This window comes from Stegodyphus dumicola, chromosome X2, assembly GCF_044657685.1.
Source record: "Stegodyphus dumicola isolate Sdum_Otavi_A_Nest chromosome X2, ASM4465768v1".
Classification (NCBI taxonomy): domain Eukaryota; kingdom Metazoa; phylum Arthropoda; class Arachnida; order Araneae; family Eresidae; genus Stegodyphus; species Stegodyphus dumicola.
The window spans coordinates 155,809,641-155,834,606 of record NC_140781.1 but is presented as its reverse complement, the minus strand read 5'-3'; the positions used below and the strand labels follow the sequence as shown (position 1 = coordinate 155,834,606).

General features: G+C 32.0%; 1 protein-coding gene across 1 annotated transcript in view; it reads right to left on the bottom strand.

The window, feature by feature from the left end:
• LOC118199401 (terminal nucleotidyltransferase 4B-like) overlaps positions 1–24,966 on the bottom strand; it is a 106,016-nt gene that overhangs the window by 79,727 nt on the left and 1,323 nt on the right. The window lies entirely within an intron of this gene.

Genomic DNA, 24,966 nt, shown 5'->3' with positions numbered 1-24,966 from the left:
TAGAAGGTTTTTCATTTGAGTGTGTATTTAATTATGGCAAAGCACACTAGGACTATCTGCCTAAGGGAGGGGATGCCTTCGTGGAGGACTTTCTAAGGGAAACTGGCTCGTATACACGTTACACATGGGGAAAACCACGAAAACACCCATGCAGCCAGCCCGTCCACGGGATTCGAACCTCGGACCGAACTACCAGTGTTCAGCGACTTTACCGCTCGGCCGCTGGTGGGCCGGTTTTTCATTTGAAGGAAGGAAGGAAGGAAGGAAGGATTATTCATTATAAAGGAAGAAACATTCACTTTAAAAAACAAACTGAATGTTTTTTTAAATTTTAACTTTTACATGGTATTTTAGAAAAGTAAAATTAGTGATACAGGACAGTGCATATAGCAGAGAAACTGTTATTCAAGAAATAAAAATTTTAGAATTAATTAATATTTTAGGCTTTTGCATGAAAATTAATAATGTCATTTTCTACACAATTAACATAACAGCCAATATACCGAGATCAAATTGAACTTTAAATAACTGAATTAATTCATTAGATGTGAATTGGTTCAAAAGATACATTTCCCCCCCCCCTAAGGTTGAGACTTTCAAATTCTCATCTCTCTCAAATCTTCTGAAAGATTTTAAATATTTAATCTTAGAACTAGTTTCATCATTTGAGCATTCTGAACCTGAAAAATCGTTATACTTGTAAGGTATTTCTCCTGCCTTATTAGCATGCTTTTGTGGTGCAGTGGTCAGCATACTCGGTGCGCATTTGACAGGTTCGTGGTTCAAGTCTCGGCAAGAGCATTGCTCTTTTTTCATCTCTCCTGCTTCGAAATAAACCTAATGTCTCTACAGTGACGCTTGAACTAAAAAACGTAGTAAAAAACATGATGATGATGATTCTCCACCACCAAGATTTGATAACTGGACCCCCTAATCTCCAGTCACCTTTTAAAAAAGGGGAGTATGTAAGGTATTTATCTCGCCTTTTTAGCATGCCTTCATGGTGTAGTGGTCAGCACACTCAGCATGTATTCGAGAGGTCAGCGGTTCGAATCCCCGTGAGGGCATTGCTCTTTTTTCATCCCTCCTGCTTTGAAATGAACCTAATGTATCTACAAACTTTTTAAATCAAAACTTTGGAATGATTAGTTTTATTGCTGCCCAGTATACAAAAATTTACTATAAAAAGATGATGACTGCAATTCAGTGGTATCATTGTTTTCATTTATGACGGCCCTGAGTGCTGCAATATTTCAGTGTAATTTCCAGCAAAATTTGCCAGTTTTTGGTACTCTGTGCATCACTCAAAGTTTTCGAAACCATCTCTCAAACTGTCTAGAGATAATCTACTAACAAATCTAGCAACTCATGTCATGATATATAAATGTTGCTTCGGTCACATATTCCATCTATATAACAATCGAACTCTTGAGTGCTGGTTCCTGAATCTTGAGCTGGTATTTAAACACAGCCAAATCAAAATTAATGGTGCAGAAAGAAAAGAAAGATACAACTATTGTAATGAATTTATTTACAAATACAAATGTAAAATGAAAGTTCAGCCATCCAAATTTCTACAGACATGCACAAATGTTCAATGTGAAGGCCCTATGTGACATGGCATAGAATCTACACGATCATTTAGTTCCAGAGTTCTTGCCACAGAGTTGTACAGATGCTCCTTAATTTAACTGTTAACTGCTGGACTCATAAAGACAGTCAGATGACTTATTGTTTTACCTTAGAGTAAAGTAACTTCAATTCAATGTATTAAAATAAATCAATCTTTTTTAATTGTCAGACTAATAGTTACATAGCTTGTGCATAAAAAATAAATCTACTTAGCCTGTGGCAACATCAGAAACAACAGTTCAAATAAAATTAAAATATTAAATTGCAAGACAAAGTGAGCCAACAAGCTGCGATTCAGACTCAAACTTAGTTAACAGTTAAGGCTAGCAAACTAGAGATTAAATAAGTAACATCGTAGCTTAGAGAATTAATATTCAGATGTCAGATACAGATGCTAAGATCTCTCTTAAGAACTGTGTTTAATACATGAACCAATGTGGGTGATCAAAAATTAAGATAAAAATATCAACAGGTTAAAGAACTGTAGCACAAGCACTAATACAATGACAACTGGTTCAGCTACACTGGATGGCAGAAAGATTAACACTGGCCCTAACCTAATGCAATATTTGTGGAGGGCTAAAACGAAAAGTTTGTCAAGCAACAGGTGAGAAAAAATCCCGAACTAAAATAATTTCATTATCATCAGTATAACATTTGATAAAATAACTGAAAAATACATTATGTGTTATGGATAAGCGTAAATGATGACTACCAGATTAATTAAACATCATTTATTCTACATTACTAGCTATTGTTCTATATTAGTTATGGTTATCAGGTATTATGTACAGTTGCACATGCGACATCCCCCTTTTTAATAGAAATGAAAAGATTATACACATAAATATTAAGATATTAATATTACACATAAATACTAAGATTATACACATAAATATTAAGTACATAAATATTAAGTTTTGAATAATCTTACCAGATCGAGCAACACAGATATGTCCATTTGTAAAATTTAGTGAATAACACCTTTGAGAATTTGATAGTGTAACGTTTTTGTTAGGTGCAGGAGACTTTTACAGGAATGTCAAAATTTAGAATGCTCCTACCTACTAATCTTTAAATTTATTTACATCTTCATTTTCATAATAGTTTTGCACTACAAAATTTTTCCAATTAGTTCCTTTAAGAATGTCTCTTCTGCTCCTTTCTATAATTCTTCAACCTGTTCTTATAATCCTGTATGAACATGGTCTTTCTTCTATAATTTTTCAACTTCCTTTTAGTTCTCTCCCTTTCTCATTTATGTACACTTATCTGCTACCTTCAGTGGTTTTAAAGGTCTTGCATTTGTATCGTAACAGCTTTTTTTGTAAAGCTTGTCTTTTCAGTAATTGCTGTTTATGTTCTTCATGTTCTTTAGTTTGGATGACATTCTCTTTTATAGGTATCAATCTATTCAACTTTCTTCCAAACATCAAATATGAAGGAGACCTAATTTCAGATGAAATAGGAACATTTTGATATTCCAGTAATACTAAATAGGGATCTTTGTTGTCAACTACAGCTTTTTCTAACATTCACTTGACAGTTTGAATATGCCTTACAAACACTTAATTTGGCTGTGGGTAGTTTGGACTAAGTTCTGGTTTCAAAATTCCATTTTCCTTGCAAATTCTTTAAATTTCTTACAACTATATTGTTGACCATTACCTGAATATACTATTTTCAGGATACCATGGCTTTCAAAAATGATTTCAGTTGTTTTATCACTGTTACACTCGACAAATCTTCCAAATGTCCAATTTCAACATACTCGTTAAAAGAATCTATAACTACAGTAAAACCTCTGAGATTCCGAATGTCCAATATCCAGACCTCAAAGCCACCAAAACCTTCTGTTTTGTATGCTTTACACATGTGCATTTAATTACCCCTTTCCAATAATAAAACATGTGGAGAGTCTTGATTCTTAATTTCATTTCAGCACTAAATAAAATACCTTGTTATTGAAGAAACAATCATTTTAGCATAAATTTGTGATCAATAATTTGGCTCTGTATCTGTTTGGCACACACCTCATATGCCTGATTCCAACCTGGCAAGTCATTATTATGTTTTGCTTTCATCACAACATGTTTATTAACACATGACAACTTAAGTAATGACTCATGCAGCAGTGCCTAAACATTTTTTTTAATATTAGTTATTGAATAACAAAGAGTATGGCGGCTTTTTATGTTGGCATTACTCTTAGCAATGATTACAGATTTAAGTTAAATGCTTTAAGAAATGTTGACAAGGAAAAATTTAACAGAAATTTCTTTCCATACACTAAAAATAGATTTTTATTAATGATACTTCATAGGCCAAAAGGTTAAATTTAGTGCTCTTTGAATTAAGAATAACTGATTTCTTAAGGCCCGTTTCCACTTCTGTATATGCGGTGCGCATGCATTTCTCCAATTACCGAGCGAATTCACTTTGATTGACATCTGCAATCCGGTCGATATGCGGTGACTGATGACATACGGATGGAGTTCAACTTCTATCCGTATGTCTGAGGAAGCATTGGGGTCACGTGGTAAAAAAGAAGCAATCAGGTGTTGTCACCAAAAGCTAATGGCAGCAGAAGTAGCGATGAACGCTGGATCAGGAAAAGAAAGTTTTGCTAAAAAATACTTATTTCTGAATTTAAATTATAGTGAGAAATCTGCATACTGAAAAAGACGGCAATCAACTGAATTTAGTTTAAAAAAAAAAAAAAAGAGAGAGAGAGAAACAAGATAACTGCATCTACAGTAGTAGTCCACAGAGAGCAGCGATTACTATCAAGAAAATCAGGCGCAAAAAATATAATTCCAAGATCATGAAATAGCAAAATTTGTCCTTACAATTTTTTCCTAGTTCTGCATATACATTTACTTTTAATGAAAATTAATGTCTGACTATATCAAATTGCTATAGCAAATCAGATAGGGCATTAAAAGATTTTTTTGGTTTTGAAACAGGTAAAAACTAATAACGTTACTTATAAATTAAATTCGATACCCTTTTAAATTTTCTACAGCATTAAAAAAGTATGTTACATTTGTATTTCTCTATTTATAAATAAATCTTATTGGCTAGCATATATTTGTAAACACATCTTTCACTTGGATATACTTTTATCAGTCCGTCTAACTTCAATCGGAGTGGAACTTGAAAAAATTATGTTTTTATAAGAAATGCCCTAGAAGTTGAAGAACAAACTCTGGTGAATTTTTTAGATGATAGCACACTGAAATGAGAGCAAAAAAATTTAGTTTTAAGAATTCATTTACTTGATAAAGTATATAAACCAAACTTGCTAATTCCGTTCGTGTAATGGTAGCTTAGTGGTAAAGCTGATGGCAGTCTCGTTTTTTGACCTTTTGGGGGTCGTGAGTTCGAATCCCATACTCTTTTTCCACCCTGTCTGCAACTTTCATAGCTCCGTGTGCCAATTTAAACTGTATTTGTGTTTTATAATTTATTTCTATTATTGTGTACATTAAATATAATGTTTTATTTAAGCTCTTATTTATTTAAATTTTCCCTGCAAGAATTTATATTTTGAAAGTTATAATATAATACGACTTTAAAGCATACTCCCTTGTACACATATATATACATTTTTTCTTTTCACTTTTAAGGCTTTGGTATGTGTCCAGCTCTAAACTTTCACTACCAGTTAAGATGAGACAATATTAATGCCGTAAACATTTTTTTAAAAATTATTATAATAGTTGGTTTAAAATTCATTCCTATCCAGCTGAAGCTCAGGAATTAATTAAATATTTCCATTTTCTTTACATTACGTGTATATATATAAAAGCTTTTCTTTATAACTTCTTCTACAAAAAGATATATGAATTTAAAATAATATTTTATGGATTATGAGCAAAATATAACTGCGCATAGTGCATTTTTAAAACAAACAAGATTTCTAATAAATTATCCAGCTACGACACTGAAGAAATCGATTCTAAAAATTTATACATTACCTGTTTTCTCTCCAAATTTGGGAATATTTAAAAAATATACAATCTCGTATGGCACTCCTCGGCGGTATACAAGCATAGCAAATTTTCTGTACGTTTTTAAAATACCAACTATTTTTTAAATGCATTTAACTTTTTTATTTGTTTTGCAATAACAGTATATTTTAGTTTTAATTATAAATTATTTAATTATTATTTAAGGTTTCTAGAAATGCAAAGAAATTTTTAAAAATTACTCCAGCTTCTATGCAATTAGTGATGTTCATAATATGCATTATAACTATACTTATCTAAAAATTACTAGTGTACTTTACTTTCACAGTTCATAACCAGAAATAAAAAATTTTCAATAGCATGGAATTTAAGTATCTTAAGAGTCCGAATCTCTTAAGTTAAATAGAGAGACATCTGGTGGCAATAAATGCAATCGAAAACCAAACTTCCGTACGCGTAAATCTAACGCAATAGTGTAAACGGTCTTCCGTCTGCGCATGCATTTCTCCCAATGACACTACATATTCGCAACGCACTAATGGAAATGGGCCTTGCTTCACATAAACCCAGAACTGGCAGCAGAGCTCGTATGGCCATAATTGGCAGCAGAATTTAGGAAAAGCACAGGGATCCAAAATGTAGGGAAGGCAAAAATTTAGAACTCAGGAAGGCACTAGGATCCACAGAGACCGCAACAGGTGGTAAGATAGCACCGGCCCTCGATAAGCCCTTATATGTGGGAATTAATTTATTCAGGACTCTGATAAGCCTTAAGAACATGCAAGACATATATGCAAGTATAATTAAAAAACTAATACAGTTCAGGCTTAACAGTCTCAGTGCACGATAGAAGCAAGACAAAATTTAGCGGAAGAACTCATCTTTCGTTGCCATTCTCATGATACATAGCCAATAATGTAATAACATAATAAGGCATAGACTATTAAACTAGGCTAAAATTATGCTTTACTGATTCCAAGGAATTTCCCTTAATATAGCAGATTGTGCTGTTCCTTAACTTTAATTAGATCAATTCAATTTTATGAAAATTAAAGATTGAACTTTCAATTCTGTCGAAAAGAGTTTCCAATTCTGAAGCTGCAACAGGATCTACAACACGAAAGCATGTTTTGATGTCTGTTAAGCAAACATTAGAACTGCTTCAAAAAATGGATACAGGTATATTCATCTCAAAATTATATGAGGAGTATGGCATTGAAAAGACAATTGTATGACATAAGAAAATAGAGAAAGGAACTTTTTGAATTTTTTGCATTCTCCGACACCCCACTCACAATGAACAACAAAAAACTTATTTGTTATTCTAAAAGTGATTACCATGACAAAGTAATGATTGAATGGGTCAGACCAGTGTTTAAGAGAAGGGCTAGTGTGCCACACCTCACCAATGCAATCCTCATAGGGAGAGTTAACAGGAAGTAGTCCAACGTCACTATGTTGCATCCATTCCGATTTCGCCTGTTTAAAACTAGCAATGTGGACAACTAACATTAATTTTAATCACATATATTGTTTTATAATAAAGCAGCATCAAATTGGCAGATCTTGAAGTAACTTTATGCTGCCTGCAAATACATTTCCCATAACTTAATCAGCATTATTATGACAAGAATTTGAAGAAAAAGTTTAAGATTTTAATGGTTTGGAGTCAAGCTTTATGATACACTCATTACCAGAAACGAGCATAAATTTTCCGAAAATCTAGAAATGGAGCTAAATAATTTACACTGTGATATAAATTTTGCTGAAAGATTTTAAAATACAAATTTTAAGTTAAGGATTTCTGCAATAAGAATACTCGCTTTTTATTTGAGTATATTTACATAAAAACAGTTTTTTTTTCCAGAGTTTAAAATTAATAAGTCTACAAAAAGAATCAGAGACTGCCGAAGAGTATCTATAATTTGTGATGATACTTTTCAGTAATTTCTTTCCAAGATTACAAACTTCATGAAAATCAAAATGTCATGAGGTGGAGTAGTTGAAATGTGTTGTAAAAAACACACATACACACATGTTTACTTTACATAAAAATATTATTATTTTTATTTTGCGTCATATAAAAATCTATTAAATAAAAGAAAGAGAACACACTGTCATTATTTATTCTCAAGTTTTTGTCCCTTTGGGAAAGCTTTGATATATTTCTTTTTAGTTTAAATCAGTGCTCTGCAACCTTTTCTCACCTGCGACGCACAAAAAATATTTCTGGAATTTCATGGCACACCAAAGAGTTCCAAGTTATCAAGGAAGTGCCGAAAAAATTCATATGCTGACACACTTACAATCACACACACAACCACACAACAGTGAAATATATAAAAATATTAAAAATAGACATTATTAAGGAAAAAATTTGTCATTGTGTATTAAATACACGATAAAAAATTCCAAAATGTCAAATACATGTATTTGATTGTGGCACACCTATATCCTACTCATGGCACACCGGTTGCGGAGCACTGGTTTAAATTAAGTTACTTAATAGTTAAATATATTACAATTAGTTGAATAAATGCGATTCTGAAAATTTTAATATTTAGCTGTCTGTTTGAATTCCAAATTGTAACCAACAGAAATTTCTTGCAGATACCAACTTTTAGATTTCAGGCAAAATACAAGTATAAATTTGATATTTTACTTTGCTTTATTTTTATTCACATGTTTATAAAAATATCTAGGAAAAAGATTTTTATTTAATTAACAAATTCTGATTTCTTAAAAAAAAATCCCCCCTTTTTGTAATTGCTGCCACTATCTTTCTCATTTCCATGAATTTTACTTCTCTTTGCTACAATGCAAGAATGCATATTACATAAACAATAATTTATAACAGTGGTCTCAAACCTGCATTGCACTCGGGCCAGTGAAAATTTGAAAATAGCTGACGGGCAGGAATTATGAAAAAACGGGGGTAGAATTTTTTTTAGGAAAACAAATATTGTTATTTAAATTTAAAAGTTTTCCTAGATATTTCTTAAAACATATTAATAAATATAACGCAAAGAAAAATATCAAATTTATAGTTATATTCTGCCTAAAATCTAAAAGTTGGTATCGGCAAGAAATTTTTGTTGGTCACAATTTTGAATTCAAACAGGCAGCTAAATATTAAAATTTTCAGATTAGTATTTATTCAACTAATTATAATACACTGAACTACTAAGTAACTTACTTTAATTTAAACTAAAAAGAAATATACGAAAGCTTTCCAAGAGACAAAAAAACTTGAGAATAAATAATGACAACCTATTCTCTTTCTTTTATTTAACAGATTTCTCTACGACACAAAACAATTATTGTAAACATCTTTGTTTTTTACTACACTTTTCAGCTACTCCATCTCATGAAGTTTGTAATCTTGGAGAGAAATTAGTAAAAAGTATCATCACAAATTGAAGATGCTCATCAGCAGTCTGGTTCTTTTGATAGACTTAATTAATTTTCAACTATAAAGAAACTGTTCTAATGTAAACTTATTCAAATAAAAAGCGAGTATTGTTATAACAAAAAATCAGAACTTAAGACATTTATCTTTTGACAAGTATAATAAAAGGTAATCAAATTTGTACCTTAAAATTGTTGAACGAGATTTATATCACAGTGTCAATTAAATCTATTTCCAGATTTTCTGAAGAGTTACGCTCATTTATGGTAATGAATATAACATGAAACTGATCTCCAAACTGTTAAAATCTTAAACCTTTTCTTCAAATTCTGGTCATAATAATACTAATTAATTTATAGGAATTGTATTTGCAAACAGCATAAAGTTATTTCGAGGGCTGCCAATTTGATACTGCTTTACTAGAAAACAACATATGTGATTAAAATTAATTTAAGAAGTCCACACTTCTAGTTTTAAATAGGCAAAATCACAGCAAATGCAACATAGCGACATCAGACTACTTTCTGGTAACTCTCCCTGCGAGGATCGCATTGGCGAGGTATCACACAAAGAAATGAACTAGCCTTTCTCTTTAATTCTGCTATGAACTAGCCCTTCTCGTCTTCAGTCCTGTGGGCAGAGAGCATCGCAGCGATGGTGTGCTATTGACGAGTCCAATGCTAATGACTCAAGCCAAAATATTTCATGAAGAAATGAAGTTAAAAACTGAGTGTACATAGTCGACAGGTTGGTTAACCAAATTAAAAAACTGCCATAACATATAGCAATTAAAAACTTCAGGTGAAACAGCTTCAACTCGTACTGAAGCTGCTGATTTCCTTACTCTTTAATATTGAAATGTTATCTCCAAAACAAATTTACAACATTGATGAAACTTGTCTTTTCTGGCAATATGTACCACAAAATACCTTGGCAATCTCTACAGGTAAGGCTCCAATTGGTGTCAAAGACTTCAAAGCGAGACTAACAATTTTAAAATGTGCATATGCTCCAGGATTGCACAAGTGTAAACTCTTCGTAATTTGAAAAAACACACGACCTCAAGCATTTAAATGAGTAAAGATTTCCCCTGTTACATATTGTGAGAATAAAACAGAATGGACGACACAAGTGCTAATAAATGATTGGTTTGAAAATCATTTCATATCCTAGGTTCGACAACATTTGAATTTGGTTGGTTTACCTGATGATGCAAAAATTGCCCTGATTGTAGACAACTATTGGGCTCATACTTCACTTAAAGTTTTAGTGAAAGGTAAAACATCCATATTAGTCTTTCCTCTAAATTGTGCATCCATCCTTCAGGAACAGTGCACACGCTGAAATGTAAATATAAAGTAGCATTTTTAAAATCAATGTTAAGTTTCTTAAATAATGACAAGACTATTCAAAAATTTTTGAAATATTTTAGCATAAAATCTGCTATGTGGAGCATGTCTCCAGATACTTTAAAAAATGCTTGCATATTTTATGGCCAGCTACCATATTTCATGATAAGGATGACAGCCGTAAATTTGAATGTTTTCAGATATCGCAAACCAAAGGGCGAAATTTTCCAATTAATGAATTTTGTAAAGAAATGCAAGGAAGCAGAAATAAATGAAGATAATACAACAGAAGTTTTTCACTGCAATGACAATGCACCAATTATCAATCAATGAATGGATAGCAAAATCTATAGTATGGTTCCAGATCTATAAAATATTGCTACCGATAGTGAAGAAAGTGACAGGGGTTATCGAAAATGAAAAATTTCGATTGACAAGTTCGTCGGAATCCTCAACACAGCAATTACAGGACTTGAACAATGGAGCTTTGTCTGTCTTTGTGAACAAGAAATTATGTCTGCCTGTAGAATTGTATACAGAACGTATTAGCACAAAAAATGAAGCAAAGTAAACAACTAACATTGAAAGAAATGTTTAATAAAGTAAACAAATATTACGCTTTTCGTTTTTCTTTTATAATTTTGATACCATTTAGAACATAAATGCTTCATTATTTCATAAATCATGAATAATTTCTACATGCCATCTTACTAGATTCAAACTCATGATCTAATATCAAGAAAAATCCCAAATCTGGAATTGCTGAAGTCCCAACGAGTCCAGATCTCAGACTATGTATTGTATTGGATATTCTCTCCCTTTAATGTAAGAGTTCTCTTCCCAATACTTCCCATGGACCAATAGGTATCTCTTTAAATATCGCTGTTTTTATACTATTAACTTTCAGTAAACTCAAATATGTTGATCAGTTCAGAACCATATCTTCAATTTCTTTTGCCATTCTTGGCCAACATAATATTTCTCTTGCTTTTTTCTTTGACATTCCTGGCATTTTTCTATTCCTATATAATCATAATGAATTCTTCTTATGTGTTTTCATAAACTTTCATTCTTCTTACGATACAACACAGGACTTCTTACATATTATTCCATTTATGTCTGATAGTTCTCTATAGTTTTGCCAGTTCCAGAACCTCGCATTTTTTATCTGGCCATGCAGTTTTAATTAATTTTCTTAAAACTTGTAGTTCTTCATCTTTTTCTGTTTCCAGTTGAAAAATTTTGATTTTGTATTTCGACATTAGCACCTTTTCTACAATTATTCCAATGTGGGCATTATGTTTCCTTCAAAAAAATCAGGTCTTTTATCAGCAATTTGATAATACATCTTTTATAAAAAGTTCTTTTCCTGACTTATATTTTATCTCAAACTGATACGGTTGTAATTTTATACGCATTATTTGTACTCTAACTGAACTTTTATTTAATGGCTTCTTGAAAATTAATTTCAAAATTTTATGATCACTTTCAACAGCAATATATTTTCCAAATATATACTGGTGAAATTTCTTACATGCAAATACAAAAGCTAAAATTTTAATTTGAGCATAATTCTGTATGCTGTCAATGCCATAGATGCATATGTATTCTGCAGTAAGACAGCTTCTAGTCCTTCTCGAGATTCATCTACAGATAAAATTATGGGCATGTTTATATCATAATACCGTACAAAGTCAATCCGGACTCGTCGGGACTTCGATTCCGGATTAGGAGTTTTTCTGGATTATAGATCATCAATTTAAATCCGGTAAGATGGCATGTAGAAATTATAAAATTAAAAACACGAAACCGTAATTTATGAAATAAAGAGCAATTACGATTTAAAGGGTATCAAAATTTACAAAAATAAAAGCTCAATATTTATTTGTTTACTTTATTAAAACATTTCTTTCAATGTAAGTTATTTAAGTTGCTTCGTTTTATGTGCTAATACTTTCTCTTTAATTCTATAAACAGACATAATTTCTTGTTCAGTTACAAAGTTCTGCTGTTCAAGTTCTGTAATTGCTGTGCCGAGAATACCGACTAACTTGTCAATCGAAATTTTTTCGTTTTCACAAACCCTCTGTCACTTTCTTCATGCCTTTATCCATTTTTTGCAGCAATTCCACTTTTTGTTTGATGGACATCGAAACATGCTTTCGCTTTGTAGATCCTTTGGCAGCTTCTGAATCGGAAACTCTTTTTGACATAATCGAAAGTTCAAGCTTACTTTCTATAAAATTGCTCTAATAGTCTGCAAAAAATAATAAACCGGATCCAATTAGAAGATTAAAGAACAACGCAATCTGCAACATTAACTGAAATAGATAATTAGATAATTTTAGCCTAGCTTATACCATCTGTTATACTTTAAATATGCATGCGTAAACACATTAATGCATTTACCCATACGCAGAAAGTTTGTAGCTTTGAGGTCCGGATTAAAGACTTTGTACTGTACTGTAAAATTGGTTAGTTACTTAAACAGCTTCCAGTCTCCTATATGCGTACATTACTCCATGTACTGAATTCCACTTTCAGAGAACCTGCTTTTTCAACAAATCTTTTACACATATCAATTTTGATACAATAGGTATAAATCTATTAACATAAATAATTAAGTGACCATTCCTCAACATTTTTTATGATATCGTATCTAGAATAGTTTTAATCTTGTCTTTATCTGGTTTTAAACCATCTTGAGAAAATATATGTCCCATATTTCGATTCAGCCCAATTTTACGTTTATTGAAATTAAATTTATCGCACATAGCAAACCACTATCCCGAGTCAATAGGATTATAAATTGGTATCTTCATGGCTGCTGTATTTCCATGGCACTGGCTGTAGCCAAAACATTTGTATTTCCATGGAACTGACTGAACACGAAAGTCCTGGAACCAAGCTTCTGATTGGTTGGTTGGTTGATTTTTTAATGGCACAAAACCTTGAGAGTTATGCGCCAGACAAATGGTGAATAAAATTCAAGATGCACACTATATCAAGTGAATTGATGAAATGAACCTGAAATGGTGATGAAGGCATGGAGAGATGGCTTTGAGAAATGCTCTAGAAACAGGTAGAGCAGAATAAAAGGCAAATAACTTCAAATCATATGGTTAAAAAAGGAGATATCTTTTAAAAATCTTAGAGGTTGATGTGGAGGTTTCTTCCAATGAGATGAAGGCATGGAGAAATGACTGAGAAATGCTCTAGCAACAGCTAGAACAGGATTAAATACAGTTCAAATCTTATAGTAAAAGGAGGTGTCTTTTAAAAATCTTATGAGGTTGATGTGAGAGTTTCTTCCAATGACTAAAAGTTAGTTTCTGACTAAAAGCAGGACAGCATGCTAAAATGCGATTGATTGAACGGGAATGTTGCAAGTGCCACCAAATAGGCACATTATCTCCTTTCAAGAGATACTGATGTGTCAGTCTGCAATGACCAATTCGCAGGCGAGTCAGTAGTACATCCTTCTTTTGATTCCCTCTCGACTCCCAATACTCCAAATTGGGTTTTACCTGCCTTAATTTGTTCAGAGTTTGGCATTCCCAGATTTATTGCCACCTGGAGAAGATCTTTGTTCTGATGTAATTCCGTATGTCTGTAAAAGGGACATCATTTTTCAGAGGTAATATCAGCAGATTTTGCTGCGATATCAGCGAGTTCATTGCCTTTGATGCCAGCATGTCAAGGCACCCAGCAGTACACAATATAATAGCCTGCGTTTCTCAAACAGAGGTGATATTATTATGATAGAGGTGTGCCTTTAAAATTTCTAAGACCAAAGGGTGGCTGGTATTTGTATTTATTGATTCAAGAGCAGCCAGAGTAGATGATGAACTTTCTGCTATTCTGCCTGATAAAGATTAAGGAATAGATAAAGATTAAGGAATTCAAAATGGCAAAAGCTTTCGCAGTAAAGACAGATGCAGCCTTATGAAGTTACTTTATTTCTTTATCACAAACAAAAGCTGCCCCGACATGATCATGATTCTTTGAGCCATCAGTAAAAATTGCTTTATAGTTAGAATGACTGCTTCTATGCTCTAGGAAAATTTGTTGATATTGAACATCATTGGTACTGCTCTTCTTTAGTTCTCCAACAATGTTACATAGGTGAATATTCACTTCTTGCCAGGAAGCAATACCAAAAAGGTCAAAGCTTTTGGGATGCAGATCATTTAGGTTGAATTCTTCAATCAGTGAGTGCATGCGGAGATCAAAAGGCAGGATACATAAAGGACAGGCTTGGTAAAGACCACAGTACTGATCAGATGTCATGAGTCGGACAGGATGTTTGGCATGTGACATTACTTTATAATGAAGATCAATGGACAACTGCTTGCATCTGAATTCCAGAAATGGATCAAAACAGATGACATATAAACTTTGGACTGGAGATGTTCTGAAGGCTCCACAGCAAATCCGTAGCGCTTGATGGTGGACTGGATCCAATTTCAGCCAGGCTTCTGAAGCTTCACGAGTGTTGGCGGGTCGCCATTTTAAGTGTGAAGGATATGACTCGAGAAATATTCTTAGAAGACATGAATGACAACACATCTCTAAAATACAACTATTCATTAAAACTGGAAAACTTCTACATGAATACTCGAAAAATCCTTGCACTCGTGCTAAGGGCAATGGGAGTTTCAGTAGTCACGCTGGTGGCTATTACGAAAACAACATGACGTCATCAAGCGGCACACACGGTCGAACATAAGACTGCCACAGGTTCTTCCCAACACCTTCTTTAAAATAAATAATTGACCTATATATATTTAAAATGTTTCTATATCACTAAACATTTCAGAAAAAAAGTCTGGTGATGAACAAAGACCATATGCCAAACTTAAAAAACAAAATTTGCTAAATGGAGTATTGAATCTGACAGTTTTAATTTAACAAAATCCTTTGTTTGCATCTACAGTACTAAACACCTTTGCATTTTATATTCAAGATCAAATCTCTTCAAAGGTTGTATGTCATAATGTTCTCTCAGTATATTTTGGTTAAGGTACTGAGGATCTAAACACACTCTTAAATTGCCATCCTTTTTTCTTACTACAACTAACGAACTCATATATTCTGTACGCCTATTAACTTTTTTTTACAATATCTTTTTTTTTTCCATTCTTGCCAGTTCCTTTTACAATGCGTTTAATAAACTAAGTGGAATTTTCATTCAGGGCTCTATTTTATCAACAGTTTCTGGTTTTAATTTGAAGGAATGTGATGGTAACCAGTTAAATTTCCAATTCCTTTAAATAAGTCTGGATTTCGATTTAAAGATTCTGGTAACTTTTCATTAGATTTGGGATTTACTGTATATATCCTTTATACTACAACTAATTCTTGTAATGTAGATACACTTAAAAAAACTGTAACAGTTTTATCATTACTACTACTTTAAATTCTACTTCATCTTTATAATCTTTGGATGTCTTGCATAAAAACTTGCGTTTTCCAACTACATCAATTTTAAAACCATTGTTACTTTTCAAAGTGACATTTAATTTAGTCAAACATTTATCTCTTAAATCTGTTTAAATTTAGGCAATGGTATACAACTTAATAAATAAATATTTAGATATGTTTGCCACCCAACCAGGGTAGTGGTTAGCGACACTGACAGCCAAACTGAAGAGCCCAGGTTCAAATCCTGGAAAAGGGGTGGACATTTGTAAATGCATAATATCTGTGCGGCTTGGGAGCGCTCTAAATATGCAGCAAGCCAGAAGTCCTTTCGAGAGGTTGGTGGTAGGGGAAGAGGGGTGGGAGGCCGTTGGATCCATTCCCCCAGATCCATTCTCCATCAAAATTTGGGACAGATCTGAGCTAAGTCGCACTGTCAGCTGTATGGTGCTCAAGGCTCTTGCCAACAACAGGTGCAATCTTGTACTCCTTGCCATAAATTTTGTAGCTTATTTTGATGTTACTGTCAGACAAGTGAGATAAGTCACAACAATCACAACAATACATATGTTTACTTTTAGTTTTACAAATTAATCTGCTCTATTTTTAGAAAATTAATGTTTTACTGCTCATAAAACACATTCATTATTAATATAATGCAAATCATGCTCTAAATTATTCTGTACAATATTAACACTTTTATTAGTGCACATTTTAGAAAAGGGATTTTTCCTTAAATCTTACAAGCAGAACAATGTTATAACTTGTTCCACATTTTCAACATGGTTTTAGATTACTGAACTTATTTCCTTGATAGTTTGAAGATGATTTAGTATAGTGCTGTTTTTTCATAATGGATATCTTTCATCTTTATCATCAAATCTTTGTTTTATGAATTTTGGATCAAGCAAGGAGCGACCAACTGGACACAAACTTCTTTTTCTAATTCATAGCTTCTCTCAAAATACTGATCGTCATATATGTAACTATACACAAAGCTTAAATTGCGCCGGAGTCCCTCTCAGGTACTTCTAATTTTTTGGGATAAATCATAATTCTAAGCGGAATCCACTGGAGCCCTAAATAAGAAGGCTCCGGCACTTCTTTTATGTAATTGAACAACAATTTTGGTAGAAACTTGATCTTGAAAATTTTTATTTTTGCAATAAAATTATATGAAAAATTTCAATGAATTTTAGTTTCTCTCTTTACATTTTATTTAATAACCTTAACCTTGAATTATTTAAATATTTATTAGTAATTAAATAATAATTGATAAATATTAATTAAACAATTATTAACCAATTAGATAATAATTAACTATTTAATTTTTAAATTATTAATGATTTTAACAGTCATTTTATTTATTTAGTTTTGTTCCCCTTTGCTGACGATCTTCCATAGGGCTCCCGCACTTCTAATTTTAGAAATTAAGCCCTGACTGTACATAATACATAACTGCAATATAGAACAACAACTACTAATGTAGAATCTACATTGTTCAGCTGATCTTGTAGTCATCAATTAGGCTGATCTTTGGAATATGGTAACAGGTAGTTTGGCACCATTTTGGAGGCTATAAAGGTTACTACCTAGGACTTTGGTAATAATGTGAAAAGTACTCAGTTCCGATTACGCATTATTTTGTGTGAGGGAAATGAGAGATCATGAGATACGTCATGTGACATTAATGGACGAATTACAGTTCTTTAATCGGAAAAGAGGGGGAAATCTGGAAAAAAATCTGGAAATTTTGTATTTAGCTTTATTTTATGTTGTGTGAAACAGTGTTTCTTAATTTTTGGATCCCATGGCCCTAACTAAAGTGAATTCGAAATGGGTATTTAGTGGGATTGAAAGGGGTAGTAATAAGTGTTTTTTTAAGGTTGTGCGAGATAGAAGTAAAGATGTTTTATTAAGTTATTTATTTTCCCTGGTACCTTGCTGTGAACTATAAGTATGATTTTAAAGATCCTGAAACAGGCGCACATACGCTTGCTTTTTATTTAGCGGAGGAAATAAAAAAAGTTTATCGGCCACGTAATCAAGATTCTGAAGAAGATTAGGTAAGTTAGTATTTTTAATTATTTGAGGATATTATTTTTATGCATTGTTCTAAATGTAAGGAGTAAATAAAGTAATATCGTATTATTGGAAAATTGTTATTAGCAATGATGTAGTTTAAAGTAATTAGGATTGTAAGCTAATTTTTATTAATTTAATGTATGTGCTTATTTATATTTTAAGTAGTGTTTTTGAATTTAATTATATTTTAATTAAATGATAGTTATTTTGTGAATTATATGTTTGTAGGAATTTGGTATACGTTTCAGTGGAAGCAAACGTGCACGGAAATAATTTAAATATTTGACACTAAGTATTTGTAACCATTTGTAATGTTTGAGGTATGAATTCGTTGGTCACGTTTAGGTAAAAGTTTTTGGATATTTTATTTATTTTATATGTGGAAATGTTCATGTTTGGAAAGGGTGGCTGATCTTTGAAATATGGTAACTGGTAGTTTGGCAACATTTTGGAGGCGATAAAGGTTACTACCTAGGACTTTGGTAATAATGTGAGAAGTACTCAGTTCCGATTACGCATTATTTTGTGTGAGAGAAATGAGAGATCATGAGATATGTCATGTGACATTAATGGACGAATTATAGTTCTTTAATTGGAAAAAGGGGGGGAATTTGGAAAACTGTAGTACTATATTATTTTGTATTAAGCTTCATTGTGTGTTGAGTGAAATAGTGGAAGTGTGCGTGCCACGTAATGAAGATTCTGAAGATTAGGTAAGTTAGTATTTTTAATCATTTGAGGATATTATTTTTATGCATTGTTCTAAATGTAAGGAGTAAATAAATTAATATGGTATTATTGGAAAATTGTTATTAGCAATGATTTAGTTTAAAGTAATTAGGATTGTAATCTAATTTTTATTAATTTAATGTACGTGCTTATTTATATTTTAAGTAGTGTTTTTTAATTTAATTATATTTTAATTTAATGATCATGATTTTGTGAGTTATATGTTTGTAGTATTTTGGAATACGTTTGAGTAGAATACGTTGAGTATTTTCATGCATTTTCGTGAAATTTTTCTAATTTATGAGAAAAAAGCAACGTACATGGATATAGTAAAGAGTGTGCACAATGCCATTTTTGTTCAATTCTGGGATGTTTTTTTAAGTAAAAATAAGTCGACGTGTATATGGTTTAGTGATATTTTAATTAAATGAAAGTTATTTTGTGAATTTTATGTTTGTAGGAATTTGGTATATGTTTCAGTTGAAGTACGAAATAATTTAAATATTTGACACTAAGCATTTGCCAAAAAAGACACTGCCAAATTTTATCCACGATTTGAAGGACCATATGTCATAGAAAAAAATAACTCGGGCTGTAGTGGTGTTAAAAGCCAGGAATGGTGAAACCTGCACCACAAACGTTGATCAGATAAAACCATTTTATAATCGTAATAAAATGCCAATATTTCAAGATCTTTTGCAGGATCCGGCACGGCAGGCACAGTCTCCAGAGGTGGAACAACGACAATCACAAGGGCAAGCCATTAGTAGACAGGAGCAATTGAAAAGAAAGTTCCCCCGTTGGGAAAACTGAAGGTAACAAGAAAAAGAAGCCGTTCCACCGACCAGAAAAGAGAGGGCACGACCAACCCCAGAATAAAGAAGGGAGAAGGACAACTAATGCAAAGAGAGCCAGGAGAAATGACAGCAACTATAATATGTAGTATGTAAGGATCCTAAGTTTTACTAACGTTTATTTTATTTTAAATCTTTACTATCACTTCTTATTTTCTACTTCCGGCCAGAATTAAAAGTTTTAACTTATTTATGCAAATCTGTCTTGTTAATGCCAAGTACTTAAGTTGTGGCTTTTTGCCAAGCAAGAGAGAGGAAGGAGTTATTAGAAGCAGGCCGCTTGCCATAGTAGTTTTTACTCGGTTGCTGGTTGCCTTCAAGGCCAGAGGTTTAGTCCTCTTGATAAATTCAAACGCATCGTAGTTTTAGCAGCTCTCTGTACTACATACGGGTTTTGTTAAATAACGGCCAATCTTAAAGTTAGGCACTTGTATATTAATCCAAAGTTAGTTTGGTTGATCTTTGGATTATGGTAACTTGGCGAAAAGACATGTTTCTTTTCTTTTTATTTACTGAACACTTTTTCCAACAATCTACTAGCCGAATTACACTTATGCTAGAAGTTATGTAACAAAACTGCTTAATCATGACAAATATTAACTGCAAAATTGGGAAAAAGTGCACAATCGCAAACTCCTTGCGCGTTTTTCAGAATAGCACACACACATAAACCATTTACACTTCGACTTATTTTTACTTAAAAAAAATCCCAGAATTGCACAAAAATGGCATTGCACACACTCTTTATCCATCTACACTGCTATTTTCTCATAAATTACAAAAATTTGCACGAAAATGCAAAAAAAATTCTGTGAATCTTTAAACTCGGTATTACCTGATCGCGAAAAAGTATATACCCTTTCCAAGGATGAACATTTCCACGTATAAAATAAATAAAATATCCAGAAACTTTTACCTCTAAATTATCTATTATATTATGAACGTTACCAATGAATTCATACCGCAAACATTATAAATGGTTACAAATACTTTATCAGGACTTGTGTTCCTCTTTACTTGCCTTGGAAACATGAACTGTCCCGACTCGGAACAGGGAGCTTACTCAAGCTATGTTCAATAAATTGTGAAGTAGACAATACACACAGGAAGGGTATACGAAACCCTTTATTTTTCTATCTTTGCAGAGATTTCCGGAACTTCGGAATATAGAGACCAACCACTAGTGGTCTGAACGTAAGAATATAAAACTACTAACTAAAACTAATGGTTGATCTTTACATTATGGTAACTTGGCGATTTTTTTGGCGAAAATTTGGCGACCGACTCTCCTACAGCAACCCTCTATTTTTTTTCCCCGCCGCCATTTTGTCTTCACAAAGTAAAGACATGTTTCTTTTCTTCTTATCTACTGAACACTTCTTCCAACAATCTACTAGCCGAATTACACTTATGCTAGAAATTTTATCAAACAAAACTGCTTAATCATGACAAATATTCACTGCAAAATTGGGAAAAAGTGCACAATACCATACTCCTTACGCATTTTTCAAAATAACACATACACATAAACCATGTACACGCCGACTTATTTTTACTTAAAAAAACATCCCAGAATTGCACAAAAATGGCATTGCGCACACTCTTCACTATATCCATGTACACTGCTTTTTTCTCATAAATTAGAAAAATTTCACGAAAATACATGACAATTTTCTCAATCTTTAAACCCGGTAAAAAGAACATATATGAAATTACCTGATCGCGAAAAAGTATTTACCCTTTACAAATATGAACATTTCCACATATAAAATAAATAAAATATCCAAAAACTTTTACCTCTAAATCATCTATTACATTACACACGTCACCAACGAATTCATACCGCAAGCATTACAAATACTTAGTATCAAAGATTTAAATTATTTCCATGCACGTTTATTTCAACTTAAACGTATACCAAATTCCTACAAACATAAAATTCACAAAATAACTATCATTTAATTAAAATATCACTAAACCATGTACACGTCGACTTATTTTTACTTAAAAAAACATCCCAGAATTGCACAAAAATGGCATTGCGCACACTCTTCACTATATCCATGTACACTGCTTTTTTCTCATAAATTAGAAAAATTTCACGAAAATACATGACAATTTTCTCAATCTTTAAACCCGGTAAAAAGAACATATATGAAATTACCCGATCGCAGAAAAGTATTTACCCTTTACAAATATGAACATTTCCACATATAAAATAAAATATCCAAAAACTTTTACCTCTAAATCATCTATTACATTATACACGTCACCAACGAATTCATACCGCAAGCATTACAAATACTTAGTATCAAATATTTTAATTATTTCCATGCACGTTTATTTCAACTTAAACGTATACCAAATTCCTACAAGCATAAAATTCACAAAATAACTATCATTTCATTAAAATGTAATTAAATTCAAAACCACTACTTAAAATATAAATGAGCACATACATTAAATTAATAAAAATTACCTTACAATCCTAATTACTTTAAACTAAATCATTGCTAATAACAATTTTCCCAATAATACCAAATTCCTTTCCACCTTACATTTAGAACAATGCATAAAAATAATATCCTCAAATAATTAAAAATACTAACTTACCTAATCTTCTTCAGAATCTTGATTACGTGGCGGATACACTTTTCTAATTCATTCAATAAAATTATTGAAAGATTTTTTGTGCGAATTTTTCCTCCATACTTCCTCCGCTAAATAAAAAGCAAACTTCTCTTTATCACAATGCCTAAATACCCATTTTGAATTAACTTTAGTTAGGGCCATGGGATCCAAAAATTAAACAACACTGTTTCACACACAGTATAAAGCTAAATACAAAATTTCCACATTTTTTCCTGATTTCCCCCCTTTTCCGATTAAAGAACCGTAATTCGTCCATTAATATCACATGACATATCCCATGATCTCTCATTTCCCTCACGCAAAATAATGTGTAATCGGAACTGAGTACTGCTCACATTATTACCAAAGTCCCAGGTAGTAACCTTTATCGCCTCCAAAATGTCGCCAAACTACCAGTTACCATATTGTAAAGATCAACCGTTAATGTCTTCAAGTAAATGTGGATAGATTGAAGCCACCAAACAATCTAAGTTTTGAAGAAAGAAAGAAAGAGAAAATTGGAAGAAGTGGGGAAAAAATTCTAGATTTACATGCGAGCATCTGGTAGTAATACTAAATCGTCTGAAACTAAAATATCTATTTTATTGCATATTGTTGGTGAAGAAATGCTTGAAATGTTTAATACTTTTAAGTGAAGAAAATAAAAAAGATGTAGACGAAGTAATTAGAGATTCCAAAATTTACTGTTTTCCAAAAGCAAGCAAAAGTTTTGTTGGGCATATATTTTTGTCACGTAGGTGAATCATTTGGTATTTTGACAGAAGCTAAATTAATTAATTAGAAAAAAAAGTTTATGTTCAGTTGGTTACTCATTGCTTGATGCGACATTCATAAAACAAAGATTTGATGATAAAGATGAAAGATATCCATTATAATAAGGGCAAATGTCAAAACCTGAATAAAAAGTTTGACCAGAACTGAAATCATAGTCAATCCAGTAGAGTACATTTTCTCTACGACCATAAAAATTTCAACATGCTCAACTACTGGTTATATAAACAAAGATCTTTGTCTAGAATTACTAAGGCATTATTACAAAAAATATGAAATGGTTGAAAAAAGTATTTTATGAGCAAGAAGTTAAACCGCAAAATTTTAATGCGAGTGTTTGTAAAAAATGTGAAGATAACTGACTAAAATTGACCTAACATGATGGGGAATTAACTTGACACTTGTAAAAAATAATAAAATCCCCAGATTTCAAATTTTTCCCTAAATAAAAAGATCCCCCAAGTCGGCAGTCATTCTCTCCATAAACCAGATTGTTTAGTATATACCCAAGTTCTTCAAAGACTCAATAATAGTATCCTACAAAAAATAGCAAATCTTCCTTATGGCTGCTGTTGTGAAGCAAGGGGCTCCCGAAATAAAATTAACACATGGAAAAAATTAGAAAGCATTATTTTAAAATTGCCCTTGTATTACATATTTTGTGCTGACCTAATAAATTTATGCAGCATGAAACCTGCATTACTTCCTGATAAACCTAACAGACGCACAAATCACTGACTCAGACGAAACCATACACAATCACTAGCTTAGAGCAGAGGTTCTCAACTGGTGATACACGTACCACTCGTGCAAAAAAGCAAAGTACTTTTAATCATTAAATTCAAATATTAAAACCCCAACATCTTGATTGAGTTTTTTTCTCTAACACTTGCAAATTTATACAATCTGAGTTTTGTTCAAGAGGGTAGTGGTAGTAGTGGTAGTAGTAGTACTTTGTAGTGGTGGTACTGAAGGTTTTCAATTTTTGTTTAGATGGTACACGTTAGTCAAAAGGTTGAGAACTGCTTGCTTAGAGTTTTCAATTAAAAAATTCCTACCAATACATACTGGGAGGGAAAATACTACCCTTTTTATAAGTTTAACAGATTCTACATCTTCTAACCTAACATGACATACTTGGAAAACTGGACCAAGATCAAATCTAATTACATGTTGCCCCTGCTAAATACCTAACAAAATATAACATAGAAAAATTCCTTCGAATGTCATTCATTACTTCTTTGTAAAATACAGTACAAGAGTATGCATAGTTTCTGTATTTTAAATATTACAGCACTGAAGTAATTTCACATAACTTACTTTTACACAAATATCAAATGCATGATTATAGGTATGCATATTTACACAAGCATCAAATGCATGCTTATAGGCATGCATATTTGCAAAATATGGAATGAAACTTAATACCTTCATACTTACAAAATAATAAGTCCTGCATATATTATAAATTCATACAACTTTCCTACTGTTATTCAAATTCAATCATTTCATTTCAGTAGAAACTTTAAGATGGAAAAATAAAGAGTATAAAGTGTTTTGATTTGTAAAGCCTTTCACTTACAGAAATGGTAAACATCCAAGTTCACATTAACATCATCTCAACTTTCTTAGCTAATCAAAATCCTGCAGAATTTGATAACAATTTGACAATTACTCAGCAATAATAAACTTCAGTTGTATTTCCAATAAAAATGGAAACATGATATTAAAGAGGTACACCTCACAAATTAAAACATAACAAAATAATTCAAAAAATTAAACCTATTAAATATACCAAAATGCATACTTGCATAACAGCACGGAATCGCATGTTTACTGATGACACAGATTTCATAAACTGCATGAAAACTTTATTTTTTGTCATATGCAATATTTGCTTAGAAATATTAATTGATAATTAACAGGAATATATATTTTGAAATGGCATTCGTCAATATACAAAAACAAACTTGGAGAAAGAGGCTTGCCGAAACGCTGAATTAGAATGCTTTATTACATAGCAAGATTATGAGAGATCAGCAGGTTTCTGAAAAATGCTTTTCATGAATTTAAAAGGATTATGCCTAGTTTGT